The following is an 18,242-nucleotide window of genomic DNA, read 5'->3' on the forward strand; positions in this document are numbered from 1 at the left end:
CAACGTCAGAGGCTAATTAGTCCCATGCAGAGAACTGTGGTCTGTCGGAGGCCAGCGAGGGGTGCGGGGATGGAGGGGCTAGGAGAGGCCCCTCTGAAAAGGGACTTGGATAAAGTGAGAGACTGAGGAGAGAGTGTAACTGTGGGGAGGCAGTTTCTGGACAGGAGACAGCAAGTGCAGACTCCCCGCCGAGAGCCCGTGTGGCTGCCAGCGGAGGAGAGACGATGGGTGTGGAAATGCCCCTGCCGACCGGGTGCTTCCCTGCTGTCTTATTCTCTCCCCAAACCCTCACAACCACCTTAGAAAACAAGGGCATCTGGGCCCACTTCACGAACATTGGCAGGGCTGTGGGCTGTCGATTAGCAGCTGTTATTGAGTTCCTACTTTGATTTTGGGGCACAAAAACAAAACAAAACTAAAAACAGCCCTGGTTGGTGTGGCTCAGCAGATTGAGCACTGGCCCATGAACCAAAGGGTCACTGGTTCAATTCCCAGGCAGGGCACACGCCTGGGTTGCAGGCCAGGTCCCCAGTAGGGGGCACTCAAGAGGCAACCACACACTCATGTTTCTCTCCCTTTCTCTCTCCTTTCCCCTCTCTCTAAAAATAAGTAAATAAAATCTTAAAAAAAAAAAAAGAAAACAGAGCATGTTTCTGCCCCTAAAGAGCTAAACGCACACAGGAATTCATACAACGGTTTACTCACATCTGTGTGCAGCCCCAGGTGTTACGGACAAACCCACGATGGACCGAGCAACTGCAAATATGAATGACCGAGAGGGAGTCCTTCAGGTCGGCTTATGTTTTGGAAGAGCAAGGTACTGACCCATCTGAGGAGTACTCTTAAATAATTTGGGGAGTATTTAAGAATACAAATAAAAGTTTCTTGTACGAAACGAAGGACTTCCCATCTCATAGCTCACTAAGGCTAAAGAAAGACTAGGTCATTTTTAAAAACCTAGTTTCCTACAAACCAAAAATTCCACTTTCACTGCCTCCCACCCCCAGCTATTACAATGGACGGACCGCATGTTATCAAAACCAACACCGTAAACAACACCAAGTCCTTTAAAGACAACCATCCCAAATGTTGTTTCTTAGCAGAGGTGACCTTCAGTGCATGGAACGGTGTGATCCTTGTCAGGGACTGAAGATCCTGGCCTGTCCACTGTTTTCAAGTTCAACAAATGCAATGTCAGTCCTCCCAGGGACCAGACATACTTCCATGAAACCGGGGAACGGATTAAACAGCATGGATCACATCATCTCATTTGTCTCCTTTGGCACATTATATTATTATTACTATTATTATTAAGGAATAGAAGGAAGTCTGGAGGGCAGTCAGGGGCCTGGGAGTTGGCGCTGCGTTTTCTCGGGTGTCAGCGGACCTCGGCACACCCCCAGCAGGCTTTTCTGGGAGCGGTCATTGCTGTCTGCTCCCCAGCCTTGGCCTTTCCCTGTCCTTTCATCTTCTCTTTGTCGGCAAAGGTGCCGCATGTTTTAGATGTTATATCACAATCTGTTTTTGCAAACTGGATTCACACTGGTTTACCGTCAAATGGAAACCTTTGTAACTGCGGGCGAGCCCAGTTTTTTAAATGTAACAAAGGCTTGCCCCTCCATCTTCCTGATCGTTAAAGCCACAGTACCTAGCACCGAGCCAAACTGAGGAAATGGCATATAGGGACCCCTTCAACTGGGCTTCTTTAGTCTTGTCACTCATGTTGTTGGTGTTGCCTAGTTTGGTGTGACAGCCATCTTTTGGGTTACACTGTTCAAATAGCCCGGGTCTGGTGTGGCATCCTAGTAGAACTGAGAGCCAAAAATGGAGTAGCTACGGCTCATTTTTACCTCTCTCCTTGGCTGACTCCAGACTAGCTGGATGGCTACTCAGGTGAGTCAGAAGAATTCAATGCAGGCGTTATTTCCTGCAGCGACGGTCGACTGTGCCAGGCACCACACTGGGCTGAGGGGGCTGTGGAGAAAGACGGCATGAAATAAAGTATGTGAAGGGCGACAAAGCGGTACATTTGGGGGCACGTGTTGGATTCTGCACAGCAGGGTTTTCCAAGGCCTATGTGGGGGCTTTCGGGGATGAGAGAGGGGCTCCTATGTAAATTCTAGAAGGCAAGGACCTGGCAGGAACCCCAGGGTTTGCCACATCCGGCCCTCAATGTAACAGATGAGAGAAATGCACATGGAGGCAGGACCATGACCCTTCACTCCCTGGGTCTGATGACCCTTGAAGACACAGGAGAGAATAAAAAAACTGAACAAAATGAAAAGGAATGACCTCGCAGCTACTGTGAAAATCTAGTACCTGAAGATATTGTATATCCGAAAACATGGACTGTTTATCAAAACAACAAAAAAAATGGGAATGAGTAGAAATTTCATGAAACATTCTGAATGTTTTTTTCCTTAAGATAGTGCAAGAAAAATAGATGGAGGACAGAACCCCAAAATGGATATCAGGAATTATTCCTGTTTCCCGCCGAACTTCGAAACATACTCGCTGTGGCTTCAAACACCGAAACAAGTGTGCACGTCTGCAGTTTAAGATCCTTTAGGCAGGATTTGGCCAGTTCTGGACGAATGCTGCTTCCGGAGTTTAGGGGACTCCGTTCTAAGAGGGCGTAATGACTGGGGAGAGAGGGCATTTGACTTGTGAGCTGGCGATTCCATACTTTGAAACAGTTGCGCTCTACCCCGTGGGAAATTGGCTGAGACAATCACAGCTTCTGGGTCAGCAGCAGGACAGTCGTGAGGTCACTGTGGTTGTCCATTTCACTGTGACCCTCCTGTGACTTTGTATGGATGGGCCAGCCAGGACGCCACCAACCTGCTACCCACAACCTCATGGGTCCCACTGTCAACACACAACATGCATCACAATAACTTCTCTTTCAATTACAATGAAGTTATTTTTAAAAAATAGTTATTTCACAGTTATTCCTTTCAGATCAATTGTTCTGTCTAGATGCGTCTGGTGTTTAGGTGTTTGGATAAATAATCTACTTACTATATTTGAATTCTTGGCATGTAACTGCAGAGGCCCTGACCTCATCATTAATTAACAATGACTCACATATTCATAACAGCTAACTCTGCTGTTAGTTAACTGCAGGTCCTCAGGCAAGTCATTTAGCATCTTTTTTTTTTAATTCTTACCCGAGAATATGTTCATTGATTTTAGAGACACAGGAAGGGAGAGAAACATCAATGCGAGAAACATTGATCGATTGCCTCCCATATGTGCCCCAACCAGGGATTGAACCCAAAACCTAGGTAGGTGTCCTGACTGGTAATCAAACCTGCAACTATTTGGTGCACAGGATGATGCTCCAACCAACGGAGCCACTGGCGAGGGCTCAGTTAGCATCTTTGAGCCTCAGTTTCCTTATCTACCAAGGGAGGTGCTTTTACTGAGTTCCCTTCCAGTTCCAGCATTTTCCTGGACTTTGGAGCTGAGTTAGCACGTTAGGGCTGGAGTCGCTAGGCTCATTAAGCAACACATACACAGCACATGGAAGTTTCAAACTGCAGAAGAGATGGGCCAAACTGCTTTATCAGATTTTGAGTATCTGCCAAGGCAAAGGAGGAAGGGGGCCCCTGGGGCAGTTGTACACTCACTGCGCTTCTAACCAGAGTTCAGCTCTTCCAGAAGACAAGAAGAAATATATCCTGCTGAATAACAGCTCTTTGGAGCAGCAGACAGAACCAAGGTTTCAAGAAGGGAGAACGAGCTTGCTTGGGAGGTGGGGTTCACTGGGAAATCCGGTGTTTCCACTGAGGTCCCACAGATGCTCCAATTTGGCAAGGGCCTGAGCTGTGTGGGGACCAGCCTGCACTCCCTCCCCCACCCAGGCCGCTCACAGGACCCAGGGCTGGAGGGCCTGGTGCAGAGAGTATCCTCAGAGGAAACCGGGAGATCACAGAGCACAAAGGTTCACCCCTGCGCCGCTCGGAGAAGCATCCCTTTTTCCCAGGCCTCACTGTGGGAAAGGCCTCAGACAAGTCAAAGTCCATGGGAGAGAGAGAGAGAAAAGAATCCTCGTTTGACCTCTTCCAGGCAGGAAATCAGAGTGAAGGAGAAGGAAAGATGGCGAAGGAGTGTGAGACCCCGGCCCCCCACACCCTCAACGGCCCCCACTGCCACTCGTACTCCATCTTGGTTTCAAAAGGGGTGCGAGAGAAATAGAGAGAAAAATTAGACGAGATGGCACGAACGGAAAGGATCTAAGCTGGAAATCATCCATTTGAGGTTCAAGTGCACTGCTGTGGTGACCTTGGGGAGAGGTCTGGAGGTGGGAGGAGGCTGGACCCGTTATCAGCTGAGACCCTGCTGCTGCTGTGTCAGGGTCAATGTGGGGGGGGGGCTGCAAACAGGCGAGAGATGAGGCTGAGGGAGGCCACCGGTAGGCCAAGGAGATGCCACTCGGGGACCTGATCTTGGTCGACTTCCCACCATCCATGTCTTCAGACTCCCGGGCTCAGAAACACAAGTTCTGTCTGCACATTGAAAGAGCATCTGCCTCTCAAGTGTAGATACACCGTTACCAGCAGGAAAGCGCATTCGTTCATTTTCAGTGGGAAATAACACAGTTATTAAGTGGGCGGGGAGTGTGCACGGACCTGACCCATGCCTGCTTCTCCTGCCCGCAGGAGGCGGAGGACAGCAGACTTCAGAACCTCGAGGGCCCCAGCTAAGGCACTCTCTCCGCTGCCCCAGCCGGGGCTTTGCGAGGGAAACGGCCCACTTACCCAAGACTGCCCTCCGCCCGACAGCACCCGAAAAGGCATCGCCAACGTCTGGCTCCTGCCGCTTTTCCTGCCTGTCCTCTGCACCACCTCCCACCCGCCTCTCTCCAACGGGCATGCCATAAGCCAGTCGGTGTTCACTCCTATTCACTGAATTACGGGCACAATCACACTTTAGTCCCTCATCCCCAAAGGTGACTTTAACTCAAGTTTTAGATTCTATTCGTTTCTATGGACAATTTCTTAACTTGCGTGTTCCTGGGGCTGGCTATTCACCCGCGTGTGATGGATTTCCTAGTCCTGTTCTCAACACGGAAACTCATCTTCCGTGTTTCTAAATTCGGGTTGTGGGGAGAGGTCTCACTGTTGCCCCAAGAACCAAGGACACCTTCCGGTTTTAACAAAACTCCAGGGGACCACACAGCGGGCATTCCACAGCCTGGCTCGGATCTTCCCAGAGAGTGGGAACAAGCCAGGATGGGGGGGGACACAGAACCAGAGTCACAAAGGAAAGGCCAGGGAGTCCCCATTTTCGTTATCCTTCTCGGCCCAGAACACTGCTGGAGAGCCCCACGCTACTGCAATTCCAGATGGCTGCAGCACTTTCCGGGGCCCTGCGGCCCTGGGGCAGCACCCCTCACTGCGACACAGATGGGGGAACAGATGGAGAGGGGCCGGTGATCCGGTCGAACAGAACGCTAGGTGACCACCGCATCCCTTGGCAAAAACTTGCATCAGACGGGAAGCCCGTTCTTACCCACTAGGCAAAGCCTCTCACCAGGAAAGTAGGAAATTGGAATTTAAAATAAAAACCAAACCTTCAGTGTTCTCTCTGTACTGGAGATAATGCAGGCACCCGGGTGTGTCTTATACGAATGGGGGCTGGGGGGGCAGGGAAATGTAGCCCGTTGGGTCCATGATGGGTTTAAAGTTTTAGGACAGACGTGGCTAAGCCTACAGAGATAGGTGCTGAAACCTCCAAAAACAGGTGCCCCCAGGGCACCCTGCTGCTCTGGGGAATTACCAAGATGAGCAAAAATGGCTATTCCCTGTCACCCGCCAAGTTCCGCTGAAGCATTTCTACAGGCTTTAAGCACGCTGGTTGGATGACTCCAGGTTCCACATCGCCGCCCCCCTGCCATGAAGGGGAGCACTAGACTGTGCCGAGATGACACTAAAGCAATCGTGGGAAAGGATCTGAAGATCTGCTCTCGAAGTGAAATCGCCAGTCTCTTCACCTGAGAAGGGGATGAAAAACGTGGCCTCCCTCCCATGCGACGCTCCTGCCGCTCCGTGGCGGGTCCCAGTTGCTGGCCCGGGTCTCTCCCTCTAGTCTTGTCAATTCCCCTGCCCTCCAAGTCTCTCGTACACCTTCTGCCCAGGTCCTTTCCCACGAGTCCCATGACCAGAAAAGAAATGGAAAGGGAGCCGTCTCTGCTTCTGGGCGCCTGGGGTTCCACAGGACAAACACGGGTTAAGCCCATACGAATTCCTCAGGGAGGAATAACTCCTTCATTCACTCATTCATTCAACAAATATTTACTGAGTGCAATAAACAAAGTGCTGTCTTTCCCCCAGGAACTTCAAATCTGAACCGGTCTTCCCAAGAGGAGCTGAGCCTCGCAATCCTGGAGGCCATTTGGGTCATCAGCATTTTCAACAAACCTTTTGGGGACCTTTGATGTCACGGGGCCTCAGGAACTACCGGTTGGGTAGATCTGGCTGCTCCATGACTCAGAACGGACATCGGGAGATCAGCTCCAACACCCCACTGTTTCAGGAGACCCCTCATTCCCCACCCACATAGGGTTGTGAGATTTAACAAATAAGAATACACAGTGCCCAGTTAAATATGAATTTCAGATAAACGAGCTATGTTTTTGTGCAAGTATGTCCCAAATATTGTACTGTGTCTTAGTCTGTATACGTCCCATGTAGTATCTGAGATATACTTACACTAAAATTTTATTGTTTATCTGATATTTAAGTTACCACGTGTCCAATATTTAATGTGGCAACCCCATACCCCTCCCACCTGAAGCTGAAGCACTTAGAGCCTTTGACCTGCACGCTTTATCGGCCCTGTGCAGACTAATCCTACGCAGCATCTCTGTCCCAGCCCCAGGGGGCCTTCCAGTTCCTCCTGGATGCAAATGCCACCCATGGGCCAGGGGCACCCACACTGTGCAGGCAGGGAGTGAGTGAGTCGGGTCTGGGACGACAGCTCGCCAGCCACTCAGAGCCACTTCTTCCAGCTCCCGGTCACCTCAGCCTCTTGTCGCACATGCCCAAACCTGCTACTCCCAGCCCAGCTGCCTTCCCCAAACGGCCCAGTTTGCCTGGGCTCTGCAATCCTGGTCCTCTCTGGCAAACTGGCCTTTTGTCCCACATAAAACAACTGTGTCCTTAGGAGGAAAGGAGACAAGGAACAGAAAAACACCTGACCTAAACACAAGAGGCACTCTGCCAGGGACTGTCGAACCATGAGCCTAGGACTGCAACTGCCATGGATTTATTTAAAATAAAAAGAAAAGAAAAGAAAAGAAAAGCTGCTCTGATTTTATCAGTTTTTAAAGAAGAAATTTTAAAAAGATTTTATTTATTTTTTAGAGAGAAGAAAAGGGAAGGAGAAAGACAGGGAGAGAAATATCTCCATGTGGTTTCCTCTTGTGCGCCCCCCACCAGGGACCTGGCCCTCAACCTAGGTGTGTGCTCCTGACCGGCGACCCCTTTGGTTCACAGGCCAGTGCTCAATCCACTGAGTCACACCAGCCACGGTTGGTTTTACCAGTTTTATTTGTTTATTTCTCTGGGTAAGATTTTATTTGAATGAAGGTAAGTAGCTAAAACTGATTGAAAATCATTAGACAGTTGGCAAGTGATTCTATGGCTTATTTGAGGGTCTAGGGGACACTGTGGATTCTCTGCCCAGCATGGGTCCCTCTTTCCAACTTTGCAAGAGAATTCTCATTTTGTTCAGAGACCCATCCGTCCCCTTTGGGAAAGGAGGGGCCTCAGCTGTAAAGATGGGCCTGGCCTGGCCACGGGCCTCCCTGCATCCGTGGTTTCCAAAACAGGCAGGTGACCCAGCCCCGGTCAGTGAGCCATGAGCTCGCCTCCCAGGGGTCTGCCAAGAGGTGATGGTCCCTTTTATTCCTCTGGCTGCCATCCAGGGTCAGATGTCTAGCATGGCAGCTGCCACCTCGATACCAGCCTGAGATGAAGCGCAGTGAGACAGGACCATGCAGTGGGGACCTGGATGGCACGTGGACCCCACGGGACCCTGGAGCATCCTTTCTGCTGAAGCCACTTTGGGTTGCGCCCAGAAGACAACCTGTTACAGATGTGGTTTTGTGCTTGGAGAGTTCTTAAAAGGTAATAAAAACAGACAGGCAAATTTAAACTTCTGAGATTGGTGGCTGCCTCGACTTCTATTCAGGGGGCAGAAATCTCTCATTCTTAGTTCTGTATAGCTAATACCCATAACAGGAATGAAATCAACTAACATCCCCTTACTCTAAGTTGAAATAAAAATAACTCTAGTTTTGTGTTTGTTGACAAAGTGTCAAAATGAAAATAAATTTGCTCCCCCCCACAGCGAAACCTTCATATTGAATCATCCTCAGGTCTACGAGCAGCAGCACATGGAGTTTGAACTGCCCTATGCATCTGTCTTTGGAGCACAGGCAGAGGCTGAGACCAGAGTTCCTTGGGCTTTTTGAAGGCACAGAATCCCACAGCCCAGAGCAGAGGCCTTGGGCCAACTACACCGCACTTGGCCCTCATGCACTTGACTTTTCCTACAGCTTCCTCTCTAGTGAGTGCTGAGCTAGCCGCTTGGTGTTAAAGGTGGCTCCCACTTTCTGCTCAGGGTGCTTTCTCCTGTTTCAAACATTCCCACAAACTTATATACATCAACTCTTGTGGAGAGGGGCTGGAGGCCTAACTCTGGGCTGTCGACTCCGAAAAACTGAGCTTGCTTCTCAGGGATTCCAAATAGCAGTGTAAAGGCACCAGAAACCAAGAGCATCTTCAATTTGCCAGTGAAGGCAGAACTAAAGCAGTGGATGGCACTAAGCCAGGAGCTCTTATTTCACTACAGCAAGACTGAAACATATAAGGGAGGAAAAGAAAATATAATATGGATTAACCACGCACACCAACAAAAACAAACACACAGAACTGGCAAGAGGATGAAAACACGCACACCAAGTCGAGGCCAATTCATCCTACAAATATTTACTGAGTGCCTACTGCCCTGTGCCAGGCATAACCACAAGTTGCTAAAAATACAAACTGAGTAAGTTCTGTTTCTGCCTTCAAGATATTCTTAATTTTCCTAGGGACAGACACATACATAACTTAAGAGAAATCTTAAAGAATGGAAGAATTCACAAAGCGGGAATGGCGGGAGATGGGAGCCATTTACACAGGCCACTTCGTATGGGTCTCAGAGCAAACCCGTGGGCGGTGCACCCCTGTAAAGGGAACGGGAGCAGCGCGGAGGGTGTGCAGGGCGGTGTGGGGGCGGGGACTAGTGTGCAGGGCAGCTTGCACTTGGCCTTCCCCTCTGTTCCAAGGAGTCTGACTCTCTTCATGTAGGCGATGGGCTCTGGTTGGTGGTAGTTTTATTGACTCAGTTATTTAAGCAAGGGAGTGATGCACCCGGATTTGTGATTTCATTTTAGATAAGTATTGGTATTGGAAAATGTCCACCATAATACATGAGGAAGCAGGTGACAAAGTAGTTTTGATTAGCGATTGTGTTTAAGAATGAAAACAGTCTCTGAGGGGTATTCACTCGGATAACTGGTTTCATCTCAGGGAAGTAAGGCTACAAGTGTTTTTTTACCTTTAAATATCTGAATTTTCTAAATGCTTATTGAAACAGGACTTTGTTGATTTTATTTATTTTACTTCTAAAAACATTTTACTTATTTATTTTTAGAGAGGGGGGAAGGCAGAAGCCAGAGAGGGAGGGACACACAGATTGGTTGCCTCTCACGCCCCCAACTGGGGACCCAGGCCCCAACCCAGGCATGTGCCCTGACTGGGGATCAAACTGACGACCTTTCAGTTTGCAGGCCAGAGATCAGTCTACTGAGCCACACCAGCCAGGGCTACTTTGCTGATTTATAAAAAAAATAGTGTATTGCGGGGATACAGATTGAGTGAGACTAGACAGCAGGGACACCAGTCTGAAGACTGTTCTCCTGGCTCGGGTGTGACAGAATGAACGCCTGGACTGTGGCAGTGGGGATGAAGGACAGAGGATAGCTTCTTGGGCCATTTCGGAGGCAGAGTTAAGCAGTCTGGGTGACCACTTGAAAGCAGGTTGTTGGGGAAGAGGATAGAGGAGTCAAAGATGACCCAGGGGACTGGAGGGACTTGGGGGCTTGCCCAACAGAGAGGCCCCTTATTCATGCTGACTCTGTCCTTTGCCTCTTACACTCCAGGCATCTGAACTTGACCCTCTTGTCAGGGATCCAAACCAGATTTCTTGTCACTCTCTGTTCACACTGGCTACACAAGGAGAGGGAAAGGCCAAGTCTCTCCTTCCTGCTGTGACAATGGACTCCCCACTCCCCTGTGCCCACCTGCAGCAACCCGCGCCCCACACCTAGGAAGTCTTCGTTGGAAACTCCTCACCCACACTCCCTGGGCCAGGGAGAGCCAGGTTTGTCATCAGAAGCTCAGCCTCTTTAAGGCAATGAAAAGTCCAGTGTGGGGAGACCTTTGGCACCCACTCCTTTTTCCACCGACTCTCACCACAGATGCAAGAGTCCACCAGCTCAGCAAGGCCCACACCTCACCCTGGAGCCAAGCAGGAGACGGCTCCACACACACACTGCTGCTTTGTGAGCGCGGTCCTCTGCCCCCTCTCCCCACCCCCACCCCCAATTCCCCAAAGCTCCCATTCAACAAGGAAAACATGGATATGATTAGGAGGTTATTCGTGGGCCAAACAGTTGCAGCCTGATTCCCATCAGACAGGCAGGAGGGGGGCCAATTTCCATCAGAAACGCCAGGGGGAATGAGTGACAACTATAGAAGCGAGTTGCTGGGCCAGGGAAAAGGAGCTGCAAAGGAGAAAATTGCCTCTATTAAGTCAAATCCGTCCTGGGATAATGGACTGTAGAATCAGTTCCTGGCCACCACACTCTCTTTGGCTTGATCACATTCATCTTCTTTTTTTTCCGATTAGTTTTCTATTCACGTCACCTGATAAAGTGTAGGTTCACTCCCTACCTATATAAGGATCTATGGAACATGAGAAACAGATTCAAACTAGAGGGCCATGTTTACACTCAGCAGAACAGGCTAAGATCCAGCTCTTGATTATAAAAGGAAAACAATTCTGATTCACAAAGTAATTTGATAATCACATACTTTACAACATGTTCCTGCTGACCACTGTGGTGTACACCTGAAACTAGTACAAAATAATACCGAATATAAACTGTAACTGAAAAAAAATAAAATTAATTTGATAAAGACTATTTTGGGAGGGAGAAAGGCTAATTAGAGAACAAAACTTGGTCAGTGGTATGCTGGAGCCGGCTCTCACTGGTTCCCAATGGCTGATTATTAAATTTTCAGGAAGTTTGGAAGTTGTTGACGATGATTCGGTTGTTTGCAATCAGCCGTAGTGGGAATATTTACACCACGGAAATTGGCAAACACTGGAAACAGGATGGCGTCTCTCCGAGCCATTCGTTAAACATTACTGGCCCACCAGTCAGTCTGCTCTTTTCAGTTAAAGCTCTTTCTATATACACATCGGGGGAATGTGTGTGTACAGGGTCAGGAAGTAGCTAGAACATTAACCCTTTTGATTCTAGGTGGTGAGAGTAACAAGCACTTTTAGATCTTTTTTATTATATGTATTATACAGTGAACATGAATTCTTTGTATAAAACTCACCTTCTCTTTCCTCTGAGCTGTCTGATTCACCCCTGTCCTCTCCTTCCTCTTCTTTAATCTTTTGCTGCCCTGGCCTCCCAGGTTTTTATTCTCTGTGTAGGGTGATGCTAAAATCCCAAAATATTCACCCATGCCCAGGAAGGTAGAACTCCAGGTAACGAGAACAGGTGAGCAGACACCAGGCTTCTGGGGGACTGAGCCCACACTCAACCCACACAGGGCTCAGCGTGAGGCTGAACTGGCTTCTGGTCCTCTGCCCTGGGCGCATAGCTGTTCCTGGTGATTTAACAAAGGAGCAACAGGCAGCCTGGAATCTCAGGCTCAATGGAAATGACACCGCCATCCATCGCTCCAGGGACTCATGACAGCTTTCACCAGCTGCATACTGGCCATCCCTACTGTTTGTCCCACTCTCGACACAGTCACATCTTTGTGACATCTGTGTCTTTGCCATAGTTGGGTGTTCCCTCAATTTAACAGACATTGCACCCAGGCACAGAAGGCCTGGGTGATTTGCCCCAAGTCACATGGCCAGGAGCAGCACTGAGACAACAATTGAGGTATTAATATGGAACATCAGGGGTTTTCCCCCTCAATTGCATTGAATGCTTCATGAGACCCTGCATTTCTAACAGCGTGGTTTGAATGAAGCTCGAGTGCCCACTTGCTCATGAGCAAAGAAGTCTCAGACAGCCTTTCTGCGTAAAGGGAAGGGGGCCGCTAACCCTAATTTGACTTAGTTCCCAGCCAGTCTGCGGCCTGTACAGGAAGGTGAGATGGCTCCGTGGTTTTCCCTACTTCCCGCATTGTGCCTGCACAGGGGACTCTGAGTGTGGGCGAATGCTGGCACCCTGCTGGTGTTGCTCCGCGACCGCTTTCACTTTTTAGTCCCCCGGGTTGTGAGTCTCAAGGCCCACCTGTTGCCTCCAAATCCCCCTGCCTCACAGGAAGATGAGAGGCCCAGGTCAGGAAGGGCTGGCTAAGGGCCCGCGGTGTCTCCTCAGACAAACGGTGACAGCGTTCATGCCCCGTGCAGTCCAGCTCTGGTGGAGGGCCTCCTGGCTCTGGTCACAGATTGGCCTGTGATTGACAGACAGACCTGACCCTGTACAGATGGGACCCTTCTAGGAACAGGAGGAGCCACCCTCCAGACAAAAAGTGTCTGGGAAACCATGAGCCGCTTTAGGAAAAAAGCTGCACTGACTCCAAAGACTTATTGACCAACTTCTGAGCTAGAAGGGATTTTTAAATTTTATCCAATTCAGTATCTTTACTTTTAAAAAAAATATTTATTTTTAGAGACAGGGGAAGGATGGCAGAAAGAAAAGAGAGAAGCATCAATGTGGGAAGGCAACACTGATCGGTTGCCTTCTTGTACATGCCCCACCTGGGGACCGGACCCACAGAATTGAACCAGTGACCTTTAGCTTTGCCCAACCCAAGGCGGATGCCCAAGCAACTGAGCCACACCAGTCAGGGCCAGTCCAGTGTCTTTTAGTGCTGTTCCCAGGAGGTCAGGAAACCACCTTGATACGTAAGGCGGGCCAAGTAGCTGAGGCTCAGGTGCCTGCCCATTGCAGCTCCTCCCGCCACGGCTGACTGGAGCACACCCCATTTTATTCGATCTGCACATTGGGCTTTCTTATCAGAATCTTGTTTCAAGAAAGGGTTTAGTGCCTAAAAAAAAGTAAGCTTAAAAGTCACTCATCCAATCTAACCATGCTATTTAAGAGGATGAAGGAACTGAGGCCCATGGAGGCAAAGTTCAGGTACAAGTGAGTGAAGAAGCCAGGTCTTTCCACTACACCCACATCACCTCTTGCTTCAAACGTCCTTGGACTTGGCAGGCAGTTGACCTTGGCCTCATGAAATACTCCAGTCTTTCTGGTCTACCGCAGCCCTTGCTTTTGCTGGTAAGGAAATGATCTAATCATTTTCAATTTTGAACCTGGCTCCACTACCTGTACTTGCCTCCTTATTGACTTAGATTTCCTGCCCATGGACCCTGGCCAATCCAGCAACAGCCCTGCCAGACCCTGTCTTACCTCCACATCCTCTGCCTCTCTACACAACGCAAGTCTGCGTCGACTTTGGTGGTCCGAGAAACTGCAGAGACGCCCCCATCACCCTGGGATGTAATAGCTGTACTACTTAATGCCCCGTGCACAGTCTGCTCTGACTAAAGATGCTGATGAGAAACTCAGGGAGACAAGATAGGCAGCTATACACAAGAGAGGCACCAAAGTAGACTGCATTATCCATGCATAGACTGGGACCGCCCAAGAGTTCTGAATAGTTCCACGAACAGACAATGCCTATATCACTCTCTCTTTCCTCTTTTGTCAAATGCAGAGTCACGACTTCACCCATTGTCATGGAGATTTCTAAAATATGAACAGCAAACACATTCAGTTCAGCGCTCATTCCCAAGCAGTTCTATGAAATTGTGCTTATTTGCACAACCCAAGAACGCTTCCCTCGCAAACTATCGCTGCAGGGTTTCTTTTGCCAGCCATGCTTCTCTAATAACCGCACACTCTTCTTTACACACAAAAATGCACATTTTATAAAGCCTGCAGAAAGATATGGTACACTTCAAAAAATGAAAACTATAGGTAAAAGAAAGTGAAAGAAAAACAAACAAAACAGAAGACGAGACCCAAAGCGGAGGCCATTCCTGGCTGCTTGACGTTTTTTCTAACACTGAGAATCTAAGGAAGCTGGAGCTGCCCAGAGAAACTGCCCGGGCGGGTACTCTGCACGTACCGCCACCCTCTGAAGGCAAGTGTGCGGAGCCCTCCGGGCCACTGGGTTCGGTTCACGTCAGGCTATGCTGGGTGGCCACTGCTACCAGCGCCTCTCTCGAGGAATCTGGCCTGGGCCATGCCCCCCCCCCCCACAGGCCTGCACACTGAGCAAGTCAGCGACTCCCCTGGACCTTCCGAGTATTCCAGTCCCATTCACAATTCCTAACCCAACGGCAGCCAGTGAACTGGGACCTGGGAGACTGCTAGTGGTACCTGAGTCTGCAATGACTCTGGATGTACCCCTAGCCCCAGAGGAGCCCCCAAAATACTCTCTTCAAATCCAAATGCCTGCTGTTCAGCTGCAAATCAGACTCTGAAGTACACACAAGGGGCCCGTCTGCCGGGTCTCAGCTCCCCACTGGCCCAAGCGGCTCACTGAGCCTGCTTAACGAGGGTTTCTTCCAACCCGTAGGAGACCCCAGGGAACGGGGCTGGTGTCAGACCTGAGCCTCGGACACAAACCATGTTGGCTTAAGAAGCTGTGATAAAACTAAATTGTCTGACATTTTCTTCTTCATCCTCTTTTCTGTTTCTTTCACAGACAGAACAGGCTCCGAATGTGACCTACTTTCTCTTTCTTTGTGAATATGCAGAACTCACAAAGCTTTTCCTCGAGCCTGACCAGTATTTTCAGAGACACGCTTTTCATCTTTCAGAAGAGAAGAGCCCGCCGCAGCCTGCCAGAGCACATAAGTCTGGGTGAGTGACCGACAAGGGCGCCCGAGGTGCAGACACTCCAATGGGGGACTCGCCAGAGACTTCCACTGAGCACAAGAAAAAGCCCCAGCAAAACCCAGACCTGGTCCCTGGAAAGGCGTTGGCGTGTTGTCTGAAAGTTTTCATCAACAAGAATCACAATGTTATGAATGGGCCGAGTGCCTCCCAAACCCCTCACCACAGCCCACGTCCCGGGACGGCAGATGCTGGGCTCGGCCTGGACTCCCGCCACGCTCCAAACCCACTCAGGCACATCCAAACTCTGCATTTTGCATTAAAAATTAATTGCCTTCTTCCAACTCTTCAGTGAATCAGAACACAACAGGGTTTTAATGTATCAGGAGGAACGATTTAAAAATAAAAACCCAGCACCCAGCTTGGGCGGAAATCTGAATCCATTGCTGGAAATGAAGTTGATATTGATTCTCCCCCGCCCCCATTTTTACCTTGGAGGCTCTGCCCTTTTTTGTGGCTGATCCGCTGTCTGTTTCTAACAGTGAAACTCCAAATTGCAATGGGCAGTTGGAAAACATTTGCTTGGTGACTTTGGAAACGTCACTGCTGGCCCAAATTCTGGTCCAGGGATTCTGACCCAGAGATCTCCTTTTATGCTCAGTGAGGTGAGACCGAGTCTGCCAAATGTTTACCGAGAAATTGCCCAAAATAGAAACAGAACTGCAGCCTCGGGTGCAACTGTGTTTGCTTCCATCTGGGTTAGTTGGGCTTCACCTCACATGCAGACTGGTCAGCACGGGCTCAAGCACAAGGTTGTGGGGTCTGGAAAGTCACCGCGCCCACACAGGGCTCACCGGCTGCATCACCCCAACTTAATTCCGCCTCCATCACTGTTAAATAGTTCCCATCCATGGTGGATTCATTCCTTCATTCACTTAGGAAGTCGTTACAGAGCACTCCTGGGCAGCACTGTGCTCAAGCAGCACAAAGGGGAACAAAGCAGATATTGTCCCACCTGTAGGGAGCTTGTGAGAGTGAAGGTAAGGACAAGGATCACAAGTGTCACAATGCAGAAGGCAGAGGGTGCTGCTGGCTCCCAGCCTCCGCCCCTCCCTTTTCTGTACACGCGAGCCCACAGGATTTCCTGTGGCCCCATCCTTGTCCCTGCTCAGCACCACCTGTGATTGTCCGTGTAGGTGTGACACTTGGCAGGAAAGATCGGAGGACTGCTCACTGGCCTATCCCCTTAGACCTGGCATCAGCTCATGCCCCTTACTGCTTACATCCCGATCACACCCCCAGTTCTAACCACTGAGGCTGCATCTACCTCATGCTGGGGTTAAAACGTGTTTCAGCACCTGGAATACTGCTCCGTGTCTTGCACGGGTGGCTGGGTGGTGTTGCAAGCTGCCTGGCAGCCTGCCCTTCACTGAGTTCCACCAGCCTTTGGACACTGGTGCCAGCTGCTCATCTGAGCCATGGCGCACTGCTGCTGGTGCCCTTTGATATGAGACCTTGCCTGCCTCAGTGGGTGGCCAGAGACCAGACTCCAGGTCCTGGTTCCACGCAGTTGGCACCACCTGTCTATCCTCCTGCCATGGGCTGGGCTGGGCCTCCAGATGCAGCAACAACTCTGGAAGGAAGAGCTGACCTCCCAGGTGAAAAAGGTAGGCTAGGCTAGTTAGGAGGGAGGCGTTCCAAAGAGTGGATCTAGTTGTTCCCAATGGATTACCCTGCCTTCAGGTGGACTACCCAAAAATATTTGGCAAGGAATCGCTCAGCTCCAAATCGGACAGTGAAACTGGCTAAACAACAGTTGGCCTAAGGGACCTGGATGAGTCCTCTCAGGGATTCATGAATCAAGAACAAACTGGGGGGGATGCCAGGAGTCATGTCCTCAGGCTCCAAAGAGAGCAGACGTGGAGGGTGAGGGGCCTGGGGACGGCCCTGAGCCAGCAGTCGGTCACTCGTGACACTGCCACACCCCAGGGCCCCAGGCTGACTGGCCCGGAGTAAGTTGACGGGCGACTGTCTCCTCAACCTGGGCCTCCATTTCTTCATCACTGAAACAGATGATACAAGGCCATCGGGACCCCTTCAACAGTCTTCCTTTTACTTTGGACTAGCAGGTGGAATTTTTAATAAATCACGATCAAAATGAATACACAGCACTGAGCCACCTAGTGTGAAAAGTCAACTGAGACAAGGAAGGCCTCTGCCCGAGGAACGGGCCTCGGGCAGCTGAGATCCTTCCACCAAGTGGCACTTCCAGGAGCCACCCTCCGACCGGGGCGCCAGGACCACAGAAGCACACAGAACTGCTGTCTCCGACACACTCTCCTGAAAGTCAGCGTTCCTACCGAAGACTCCGACAGGTCCTGGGTGGCTGAGACCCGCTGAAGGCTTACACCAGAGCGTTTAAAACTACTGACCATGGAACTGTTTTTTGTATTTACTTACTTATTAGCATCTTTCAGATGTGGACGTCCGATTTTCACATTATGGGATATAGTTCTATAAAGCAAGTTTGGACTTCAGTTTTTTAAATATAAAGAAGTGCCCAGCAAAAAACAAGCAGGTGCTGTCTTTTCACCAATTTGAAACCTGAGCGACAGCTCACAGCTGGCTCCGTGTCCAAAGTCGGAGCCCATCAGGCCTCCTTGTGCGCACTCACTGATCCTCGGGTCACTGCAGAGAGATGGTCCAGCTGGGCAAAGTGGTGACCGCAGCCTTGGCCAGCCGCTGCTTCTGGGGCCCCAGGACACACAGCATGCTGTCAGCAAACCAGCCGGCACAGGACTAAACCGTGGTGATGGCTTCCCGCCTCAGGGACGCGCCTGTGCCGGCTGGGGACAGCTAATAACTTTTCAGCTCAGGCTTCACAGCTTTCTCACACCCACTAGTCCCCAGGGCCATCTTCTCTCGAGCTGCATTTTCTAGAAGATAGGGCGGGAGGGAGAGGGAAAAGAGAGACAGCATGTTGGGCAGGAAATTGCTTTTTATCTTCATTAGAACTTAAATGACCATCTTCGAGGCCCTTCACTTAAAAACAATAGAGTCCTCTCCTGATCTTAGGTTT

General features: G+C 50.0%; 1 protein-coding gene and 1 pseudogene across 7 annotated transcripts in view; both read right to left on the reverse strand.

The window, feature by feature from the left end:
* The window catches only part of PDZD2 (PDZ domain containing 2), a 321,357-nt gene that overhangs the window by 211,752 nt on the left and 91,363 nt on the right, over positions 1-18,242 (reverse strand). For 2 of the 7 annotated variants that reach the window (XM_053657276.1, XM_037128970.2), the window contains exon 2: positions 1,851-1,974. The exons of 4 other annotated variants lie outside the window; for them this stretch is intronic. The gene's annotated coding sequence lies outside the window, so the exon portion shown is untranslated. Of the gene's footprint in view, positions 1-1,850; positions 1,975-15,654; positions 15,670-18,242 lie in introns of those variants that run through there. One more of the 7 variants, XM_053657277.1, reaches the window with a different exon arrangement.
* On the reverse strand, positions 1,140-4,474 carry LOC119036980 (U2 small nuclear ribonucleoprotein B''-like; annotated as a pseudogene).

This window comes from Artibeus jamaicensis, unplaced genomic scaffold (assembly GCF_021234435.1).
Source record: "Artibeus jamaicensis isolate MK-2021 breed Jamaican fruit bat unplaced genomic scaffold, CSHL_Jam_final scaffold_369, whole genome shotgun sequence".
Taxonomy (NCBI): Eukaryota; Metazoa; Chordata; class Mammalia; order Chiroptera; family Phyllostomidae; genus Artibeus; species Artibeus jamaicensis.